This window comes from Nicotiana attenuata, chromosome 12 (assembly GCF_001879085.1).
Source record: "Nicotiana attenuata strain UT chromosome 12, NIATTr2, whole genome shotgun sequence".
NCBI classification, from domain to species: Eukaryota; Viridiplantae; Streptophyta; class Magnoliopsida; order Solanales; family Solanaceae; genus Nicotiana; species Nicotiana attenuata.
The window spans coordinates 20,009,817-20,020,644 of NC_032000.1; the positions used below are offsets into that span (position 1 = coordinate 20,009,817).

General features: G+C 39.2%; 1 protein-coding gene across 3 annotated transcripts in view; it reads right to left on the reverse strand.

The window, feature by feature from the left end:
* Positions 1 to 10,546, reverse strand: part of LOC109235370 (protein MALE DISCOVERER 2-like) — a 34,823-nt gene extending 24,277 nt beyond the window's left edge. For 2 of the 3 annotated variants that reach the window (XM_019401449.1, XM_019401448.1), the window contains exons 1-2: positions 10,338 to 10,546; positions 10,170 to 10,253 (exon numbers count right to left, since the gene is read on the reverse strand). The gene's annotated coding sequence lies outside the window, so the exon portion shown is untranslated. Of the gene's footprint in view, positions 1 to 10,169; positions 10,254 to 10,328 lie in introns of all 3 variants that reach the window. The other variant, XM_019401450.1, reaches the window with a different exon arrangement.

Genomic DNA, 10,828 nt, shown 5'->3' on the forward strand with positions numbered 1-10,828 from the left:
TTTAATATTTTTGAAATCGTTTCTTTTATACATTAAACAATGAGTAATGAATTTCACTGAATAAATATTGATGTCTTTAACAAACTTAATATTAGATAATCCCATAATCATCCCAGAATCCGGTGTCACAAGTGCATGAGCAATCACTAAGAAATCAAATAAAGTACAATAATTGTCCGAAATACAAATTGGACAGAAAGTAATTACAATACACTGAAAGAGACTATACTGGCTACGGGTCGCCTCGAGGAATGCAGCTCACCTAGTCTCTATATCATCCATGCTGCTACGCCCACTAGGCCACTAGAGATACATGTGTCTGTGCAACAAAAATGCACAGCAAATGTAGCATGAGTACGAAAACAACGCGTGCTCAGTAAGTATCCCGTCTAATCTCGAAGAAGTAGAGACGAGAGGTCGACTTCGACACTTACTAGTGGTCCAGTAATAATATGCCAAGAATATAATAAATCAAAGATTTTATAAATATAGTTGCAACTCAATAGAATAAAGCAAATAAACAATTCTTTCTTTCATAGGAAATTTCCAGATTCCTTTTCATCATTTATACTTATCTCAGGCCAGGGAGAACGAATATCAACATTTATAAATCTCAAGGCAAACATTACAAGCATGCGCAAATCATGCCGAGGTCGTACGGCCTGATCCAACAATATTTAAATTGTGCACTGCCAGAGGGTCGAATGGCGCGAACCATAGATGCATCTATTACCCCGCTCGCGAATCATACATGCGACGCGGTCAAATATAAATAAACTATCACCCTGCTCGCGAATCATACATGCGACGCAGGTACACATAGAAACACATATTTTAACAGTCAATCAAGACTTCATCAGGGAAACAATTATTCAAGGAGGTGTAAATTTCTCTTTTACAAGTCAAGAAAATGAAGGTTAACTCTTTTAGAAAGGCATTTGCCACTTCGATATGATTTAAGCAATTTTAACTAACAATAAGGTTACAAGTAATACAAGTAAAGCATGCTTTTGGGTCCTAGACTACCCGGACATAAGCATAATAGTAGCTACGCACGGACTATCGTCACCTCGTGCGTACGTAGCCCCCACAAATAGCAGCATATATCCAACTAATTCACCTATGGGGACAATTCCCTCTTACAAGGTTAGAAAGGAGACTCACCTCGCTCCGAAGTTGCATAACCGTTATTCGATGCCCTTCCGAAAACTCAAATTGATGCACATTGCTCCAAAACTAGCCAATAATTATGTAAACTCATTAATATATGATCAATTACTCATTACAATCCAATTTATAACAATTCCTAACCCCGATCGAAAAGTTGACAAAATTGCCCTTGGGCCCACGTGCCCGGATTTCGAAATTTTTCGAAGATAAAGTCTACCCATAACCTCACGAACTCAAATATATAATTTACTCCCAATTTCGTGCCCTAATCGTGGTCAAAATCCAAGAATACCAAATTTCTATGTTTTTCTTCAAAACCCCAATTTTCACTAATTTCCCATGATTTTCCATGTTAAAATCTAGATATAATTCAAGTAATTAACTTGCAATAGGTGGGAATCACTTACCATGACATAGATGATGAAAATGGAGCTCCAAAATCGCTCCTAGGTCGGCTCCAATGAAGGAAATGAGATGAAATGAGCCAAACCCATTCCTTTACACATATACACTGCCCAGACGACTCTTCTTCGCGTTCGCGAAGAAGAAAATTTCAAAAAACCATTTTTCAAACTCTTCTCAGACAGCCTCTAGTGTAATGGCCATAACTTTTTATACAAAACTCCAAATGCTAAATAATTTACCTTTCTGAAAACTAGACACAAAGAGATACAACTGTCATTTTTGGATCATCTCCAAATTCTTTAAAGATTGTGAGATATGAGCCTCCGAAGTCAAACGTGTGCAACAGAGATTTCGTTCTTCGCGAACGCGAGGACCCCTTCGCGAACGCGAGGAACAAAGTCCCTGAAGCCAAATCCTTCTTCGCGAATGCAAGAGGATCCCCGCGAACGCGAAGAACAACACCAGATACCAGCATCAGCTTTTTCAAAACAGCCCGAAATGAAACCACCCCGAAACACACCCGAGGCCCCCGGGACCCCATCCAATCACACTAACCAGTCTCATAACATAACACGGACCTGCTTGAGGCCTCAAATCACATCAAACGACGCTAATATCATGAATCGCACTCCAATTTAAGGTTAATGAACTTTAGAATTTCAAATTTCTACATTTGATGCCGAAACCTATCAAATCACGTCCTATTGACCTCAAATTTTTCACACAAGTCATATTCGACAGTACGGACCTACTCCAACTTTCGGAATCGATATCCGACCCCGATATCAAAAAGTCCACTTCCGGTCAAACTCCTCAAAAACCTTCAAATTTCTATCTTTAGCCAAATGACTCCAAAATGACCCACGGACCTCCGAATTCACTTTCGATCGTGCTCCCAACACCAGAATCACCATACAGAGCTATTCCTAGACTCGGAATCCCAAACGGACATCGATAACACTGAAATGCACTTCAACCCAAACTTATGAAATTCTTTCAAAAATGCCAACTTCCACCATAGGTGCCGAAACGTTCTCGGGTCTTCCAAAACCTGATTCGGGCATACGCCCAAGTCCAAAATCATAATACGAACCTGTTGGAACCTTCGTATCTTGATTCTGAGGTCGTTCACTCAAAATCCAATCTTAGTCAATTCTTCCAACTTAAAGCTTTTGAAACGGGAATTCTCTTTCCAAATCAACTCCGAACTTCCCGGAATTTAATTCTGACCATACGTACAAGTCATAATACCTAAAGTGAAGCTACTCAGGGCCTCAAACCGCTGAACGACGCGCTAGAGCTCAAAACGACCAGTCGGGTCGTTACATGATTACTTTATACATAGTAGACAAAGTTATTTTTTTTTACTTTAATAGATTTGAACAATTTGAAGCATATGAAAATATTTTTGGTTTTCTTTTTAGCGGTAAAAATTAAGATCACTACATGATGGAAATTTAAAAAAATATTGCCTTAATCTTGAATGTTCCTTAAAGCATAATAATCAATTCGATATTGATGATTTAGATTTATTTTGGAATTAAAAGTATTAAGGAAAATAGTGCAATTAGAAGATAGCAGTTTAATTGATACACTCGGTCAAATAAAAAGATTTGATTCTTTTTCCAATGCATATATTGCTTATGAAATAATGTTAATAGCTCGTGTTACTGTCGCTTCAGCGTAAAGAAGTTTTCAAAATTAAAATTGATTAAATCTTACCAAAGATCATCAATGTCTCAAGAAAAGTTAAATAGATTAGCTATATTGTCAATTAAGAAAGAATTATTAGGAGTTATTGATTATAAGAAAATTATTAATAACTTTGTATTTAAGAAACACTAGAAAAATAGACTTCAAATAAGTAAATAATTTTTTTTTTTAAAAAAAACAAGGCCCCTCATAAAGTTTTGCTTTAGGCCACAAAACTTGGGGAGAAGTGCACGGTTAGCCACTAATAACACATGTATTTACTTTTAAGCCACTGTTTAAAATGTCTTTAGTCTTTAGCCACTGCTTTAATAAACTTTAACTACCCGGACGAAAATACCCTTCTGCTCATGTCCTTAACTTTTGAACTTAACTTCAGGACTTCAGGACTACATGTCCTTAACTTTTGAACTTGTAACTCTAAGTTCAGGACTTCAGGACTACATGTCCTTAACTTTTGAACTTGGAACTCTAAGTTCAGGACTTCAAGACTACATGTCCTTAACTTTTGAACTTGTAACTGTAAGTTCGGGACCAAGTTTCCTTAACTTTTGAGCTTGTTAGTCTAAGTTCAGGACCTATTGTCCTTAACTTTTGGGCTTCTTAGCCTAAGTTCAGGACCTATTGTCCTTAACTTTTGAGCTTGTTAGTCTAAGTTCAGGACTTTAGGACCTATTGTCCTTAACTTTTGAACTTGTAACTGTAAGTTCAGGACCTATTGTCCTTAACTCTTGGGCTTCTTAGCCTATGTTCAGGACCTATTGTCCTTAACTTTTGAGCTTGTTAGTCTAAGTTCAGGACTTCAGGACTTATTGTCCTTAACATTTGAACTTGTAACTGTAAGTTCAGGACCTATTGTCCTTAACTTTTGAGCTTGTTAGTCTAAGTTCAGGACCAAGTGTCCTTAACTTTTGAACTTGTAATTCTAAGTTCAAGACCAAGTGTCCTTAACTTTTGAACTTGGAACTCGAAGTTCAGGACCAAGTGTCCTTAACTTTTGAACTTGTAACTGTAAGTTCAGGATCCATAACGTAGTAGAAAACCAAACGTTATTTATATCTTTTCACAAAAAAAATAAAAATAATAATAATTATACATATAAGATTGATGTCAAATTACACAACAGAAAGCTAATAACAAAAAGAAACAACTAATAAAAATAAAAGACTACAGAATCTAACCAACCAAAAGAAAAAGAAAAATAAATAAAACTCAGAAAGTTTATTTTCTAAACTTTTTTGTTCTAGTTTCCTGCTAAAATCTTGAAGAGTTTTTTTTCGTTCCACATAAGGATGTCAAGACTTATTTTGTCAAATAGTTGGCAATACATTTGATCGACCTGCTAACTGCCTAAAGATTTGAGGATTAGAAGAAGCATTGAAAAAGAAGAACAAGTGGCGATAGAAAATATTCTTGGCGGAACAGATCAGCTAGGGTTTGGGAAGAAAAAGAGATAGAAGAAGGGTAACACCGTCTTTTCATATTATTTTTAATAGACTAGTGGCTACTTTTGCCCAGCATTAAAATTGCTAGATAAAAAGTAAATACCACTTTAAAAAGTGGCTACCTCACGCAATTTTTACCAAAACTTGTTGGGCCGCCCTTGACCTTTTGGAGTACAAGTTTTGAGTATATATTGTCAATGACAGGACATTATGGAATTCAGCATAATTGCGTTATATCCTCCTAATATTTGTTATTATATTTTTGTATGAAATGTGAAGATGAAATATACTTGCCTTTAATTTTTAATTAGAGCGATCCATCAAAATAAGTAGACAGGCAGAAATACAACAACAACAACGACCCAGTAAATTTCACCAGTGGGGTCTAGGGAGGGTAGTGTATACGCAGATCTTACCCCTACTCCGAGGGAGTAGAGAGGCTATTTCCGAAAGAACCTCAGCTCAAGAAGACGAAAAGAGACAACATCAGTACCACCAATAGAAACCAAAGCAAAAATAACATCATGAAAATGAGAAAGGCAAAAGCAAAAGCGATAGACAATACATAGACCCGGCACTATGGAAAATAAAAGAGTAGTAAGACACTACATTGCCACTACCTGATTTCGACAAAAACCCTACCAGACTAGCCTCACAAAGGTACGAAGTAAGAAAAGACTCAATTACCTCCTAACTTACAACCCTAATACTCGACCTCCACAGCTTCCTATCAAGGGCCATGTCCAGAAATCTGAAGCCTCATCATGTCCTGCCTGATCACCTCTCTCCAATACTTCTTAGGTCGTCCTCTACCTCTTCTCGTGCCCTCCAAAGCCAGTCGTACACACCTCCTTGTCGGAGCATCTGGGCTTCTCTTTGTACGTGTCCGAACTTCCCGCATCTTGTCATCAATGGGAGCCACGCCCACCTTCTCCCGAATATCTTCACTCCTAATCTTATCCATCCTAGTGCGCCCGCACATCCACCTCTGTGATGGCCCAAAAGGTCATCACTTACATTTAAATTGAAATTCTGTGTTCCAAGGCCTTAAAAACCTCTTTTAGCATCGCCTCGATTTGCATGCGTAGTCTAGGCACGTAGCCAGAAAGCTTAAATGAGAAAATCTGTGAAAAATAATAAATTTTGACTATAAAATGAATTAATTTGACTTCGATCAATATTTTGGATAAACAGACCCGAACCCGTGATGTGACAGTCCCGGAGGGTTCGTAGGAAATTATGGGACTTGGACGTATGCCCGGAATCGAATTCCGAGGTCCCAAGCCCGAGAAATGAATTTTTAAAGGAAAATGTTTTCTGAAATTGTTTAAAGGATTTGGAAATGAATTTTGATCAGAACATGTTGGTATCGGGCCCGTATTTTGGGTCCGGTGCCCGGTACAGGTCTTATATGTGGTTTAAGATAATCCTGTGAAGTTTGGTAAGAAACGGAATCCGTTTGACGTGATTCCGACCTAAATTGCAAAATTTGATGTTTTAAGAAGTTTTGAAATATTTCATTGATTTTGAGGTTTAATTCATTGTTGTTGAGGTTATTTTGGCGATTTGATCGCACGGATAAGTTCGCATGATGTTATTGAGTTAGTATGTATGTTCGGTTTTAAGCCCCGATGACTCGGGTGTGATTCAGAAGGTTTTTGGAACTCAAAAACTTGCAAGTTTTTGCTGTTCAGTGCCCAGGGATTCTACTCTTCGCGTTCGCGTGGTCCCTCTCGCGAACGTGTAAGGCAAATCTCCTAGGTGGCAGATTTCTTCTTCGCGAACGTGAAGCTTGAGATGCGAACACGAGGCTGAGGGGGGGGGGGGGGAGACCCTTCACGAACGCGTCCATGCACTCGCGAACGTGTAAGGTAAAGGCCTGGGGAAGGGTCACCATTTTGTGCATCGCGAACGCGGCCATTGGTCCGCGAACGCGTAGGCTTGAGGAGCCAAAGCTCCGCGAACGCGAGCCATCTTCCGCGAACGCGAAGGTCTGTCAGACCTAATTCATCGCGAACGCGATGAGCTTATCGAGAATGCGATGACCAATTTCGCCAAGTTATTTTAAATGACCAGAACAGTAGCCATTACGGGATTTTCACCAAAACTCATAACATCTTCATCTGAACTCCAAATTGGGCGATTTTTGAAAGGGGATTTCACCACCAATTCATAGGTATGTAATCTTAGACTCATTTTCTTCAATTTCCATTAACACCCATTAGATTTCTAGGCTTAAATCATATTCTTAAGGGTAGAAAATTAGGGATTTGGGTAGAGTTAGGGCTTTTTGATTATTTGTGATTTAGACCTCGTTTTGGGGTTAAATTTTGGGACCAATTATATATTCAGGCTCGTGGGTGAATGGGTGATCGGGTGTTGGTCCGAACCTCGTATTTTGACCAAGCGGGCCCGGGGTCAATTTTTGACTTTTGGGAAGAATGGTTAGAAAGCCATAATTAAGCATTGGAATTGGATTATTTAGCGTTTATTGATGTTATGAAGTCGATTATGTATAGATACAATTGATTTGGACCCGAGTTCGAAAGGAAAGGCGGTGTTTGAGGCTTGAGTTGGCCGTGGAAGTTCGAGGTAAGTGTTTGGTCTAACCTTAGCTTGAGGGATTAGGAGTTGTGTCCTATTTGCTCTTTGTTTCTTGTTGAGTACGACGTATAGGCATGGTGACGAGGATCCATACGTTGGTGTCGAGCATGACCGTGAGTCTTATATTGTGATTTCCATGATTTCGTTGTATTATTCATGCCTTGGTGGAGGTTTCTATTGTTATGTAAAGTTCGTGGAAAGAATTGTGACCTATGAATATTGAGGAGCGTTGGCTCAAGTTGTATAACGACTTGTGAAAGTATAAGTGATAATTGAACCTCTAGAGCCTTGGCTCGAGTTGTGAAGTGAATTGTGAAGTAAAAGTGAGAAAGAGGAGAGATCACTATGTTGCCCCCCTTGCCGGGCTATTGTTGAGTTGTGGCTCCCTTGCATTGTGTTCGTAATTGATATTACGGATGCTTAGGTTGATGATTCTTGGTGTTGGGTAAGGATTATGGTTATCCTCGGGGAACAAGTTTGGTTATAGCTGTTTCTCCCTCGCCAGGACGTAATTACTTATGCTGTCGAATCCCTTGCCGGGATAGTGTAGACCTTATTGATCCCTCGTTGGGACTCTCGTTATGATTGTGAATATTATATGTAGATCGGGTTGCACGCCGCAATAATATTATATGTGGATCGGGTTGCACGCCGCAACAATATTATATGTGGATCGGGTTGCATGCCGCAACAAATTTTATATGTGGATCGGGTTGCACGCCGCAACAATATTATATGTGGATCGGGTTGCACGCCGCAACAATATTATATGTGGACCGGGTTGCACGCTGCAACAATTATTGATACAAGCGTGTTTAGTTTGGATATTGGATTCTTTTGTTTTGCTGTGAATTCTAAGCTGCCCTTAGACTGTTACTCTGGATTTACTGTTAATACTGGTATACCCCCGCAGCATGTCCCCCCCTCCACCTTTACTTGCTTATTCCAGCTTTACTTTCCGCTGTATATTATATAACTACACAGGTTTATTTGGTAGTTTGGTCCTAGCCTCGTCACTACTTCGCCGAGGTTAGGCCAGGCACTTACCAGCACATGGGATCGCTTGTGCTGATACACCACTCTGCACTCTTTTGTACAAACCCCAGTGTTGTAGACTTCGCACCGCAGCGAGATTGTTGATTCTTGTTCATCAGGCGACCCGAGGTAGTCCTGCAGGCGTCCGTAGGCCTTGGCGTCTCCTTCCATCTACTATTCCCGTTTCTTTCATGCATTTCCAGAGACAGTGTTGTATTTATTTCTTTCAGACCTTTATTTGTAGTGATCTTAGATCGTCTGTGAAACTGTGACACCAATTTTGGGTAGTCGAGATTCAAACAGTTGTATTGGATTCATGTTCTGATAGCTTATTGCTTTTTCTTCCGCTTATGTTAAATTCCGCTGGTTAAATGTTATTACTTCGCAATTGTTAATGATTATAAAATGGGTAAAAAGGTAAATTGTGCAAATAATTGGCTTGCCTAGCTCGTATTAGTAGGCGCCATCATGACTCCCGAGGATGGGAAAATCTGGATCGTGACAACCTCAACTTTCTCATTTCTGCTACTTTTATTTTCTGGATACGTGGGTTCTTAACAGGCCAACACTCAGCCCCATATGTCATGGCCGGTCTAACCACCGCTTTGTAAAACTTACCTTTGAGTATCGGTGGCACTCTTTTGTCACACATGACTCCAGATGCCAACCTCCACTTCATCCACCCCACCCTAATAGGGTGTGTGACATCCTCGTCGATCTCCCCTGCCCTCTAGATAACTACCCAAGGTACTTGAAATTGCCACTACTTGGGATGACCTGTGATTCAAGCCTCACTTCCACGCCCACTTCTCTCGGATCAATGCAACACTCCAGGTATTCCGTCTTCGTCATGCTTAGCTTGAAACCCTTAACTCAAGAGCCTGTCTCCAGACCTCCAACCTCTCGTTAACATTGGTTCTCGACTCATCAATCAGAATTATGTCATCACCGAATAACATACATCATTTCACCTCCCCTTGAATATGGCGTGTTTACGCGTCCATCACCAGGGCAAACAAGAACGAGCTGAGTGCAGAACCTTGGTGTAACCCTATAACAACCGGAAACCGCTCAAAATCGCCACCTACTGTCCTAACCCGAGTCTTATCCCCATCATACATGTCCTTAACTGCCCAAATGTAGGCAACCGACACCTTGAGCTATATTTCAATATATAAAGGAAACACGATCCAAAAACACATACTACGAAAAAATTAATATATAAATTAACCCATACGACATCATCAAATCGTCAAAGTTTATAATTTAACGGTTTCGGTGGAAGTTTTCAGGCATAATTGTGTACAACTTGACTCGTATTATCCTTCTTCCTTATCTCTTTCACTTCCCCCATCCCTATGTAATAACTCAAAAAATGGAAAAGGCTCAAAAATGTCTTTAACCGATTAGAAATGACTCAAATTTGTCCATTATCCACCTTTTGGTCCAAAAATGTCACAACGTTTTCTTTAGTATCAAAATTGCCCCTTGAACTAGCGTTTGACTTATCGGATGGGGGGGGGGGGTGTTTAAAATTCACGTGGCAATGTCCAATTAATTGGTTAACATTGAGAAATAAAATTAATAGACCCAACACATAAACCCGACTCACATATTCTGATACCCATATTTTTCTCCCTATGGTTCTTGAAAAGTGCCGGTAAAGTTCTTCCTATGAAAATCAGTAACAACTGTTATTAGGCAATTAGCTTGAAATTTCATGGGTAGAAGCGAGGGACAACAACTTAAGATTAAAAGATATTTGCTTTCTGATTTTCATTCTGAATTCAAATGAGATACCTTATGGATTATCCCATCTTTGGTGTTGAAGCAGCTCAATTTCTTGCATAGATCAAGCAACGCCTTCTACTTCACTGACATTGACTGCACAAGTAAAGCATCTCGGATTATCATACTAGCTAGTTAATTAAAGAAGCATAAAAAAAACAGACAATGCACTTGTTTTACAGAGCTTATGCTTCCAATTTTGTTCTGGATAATAGACTTTCTTTTGTTCTGGATAATAGACTTTCTTTTTTCATTATCATATAAGGTTCGCTTGGATATAATTCTTGCTAATTTGGGTTTAATCCATATCAGCCATAGTGATGTCTTTCTTGTGGAGAAAAAAGGAAGATGAAGATGAGGAAAGGATATTGGGTTTAATAAAAATATGAATATCAGAATATGTGGGTCGGATTTAAGGGTTGAGTCTAATTAATTTATTCCTCATGTTAACCAATTGGACAGTGCCACATGGATTTTAAAAAAGCCTGACACATCCGATAAGTCAAACGTTAGTTCAAGGAACAATTTTGATACTAAAAAAAATGTTAGTGGCATTTTTAGACAAAAAGGTGGATTAGGGGCAATTTTGAGCCGTTTCTGATAGGTTAAGGACATTTTTAAGCCTTTTTCGTTAGAAAAATATTAAGTCACCAAAGTCTTTGTGGAAAAAT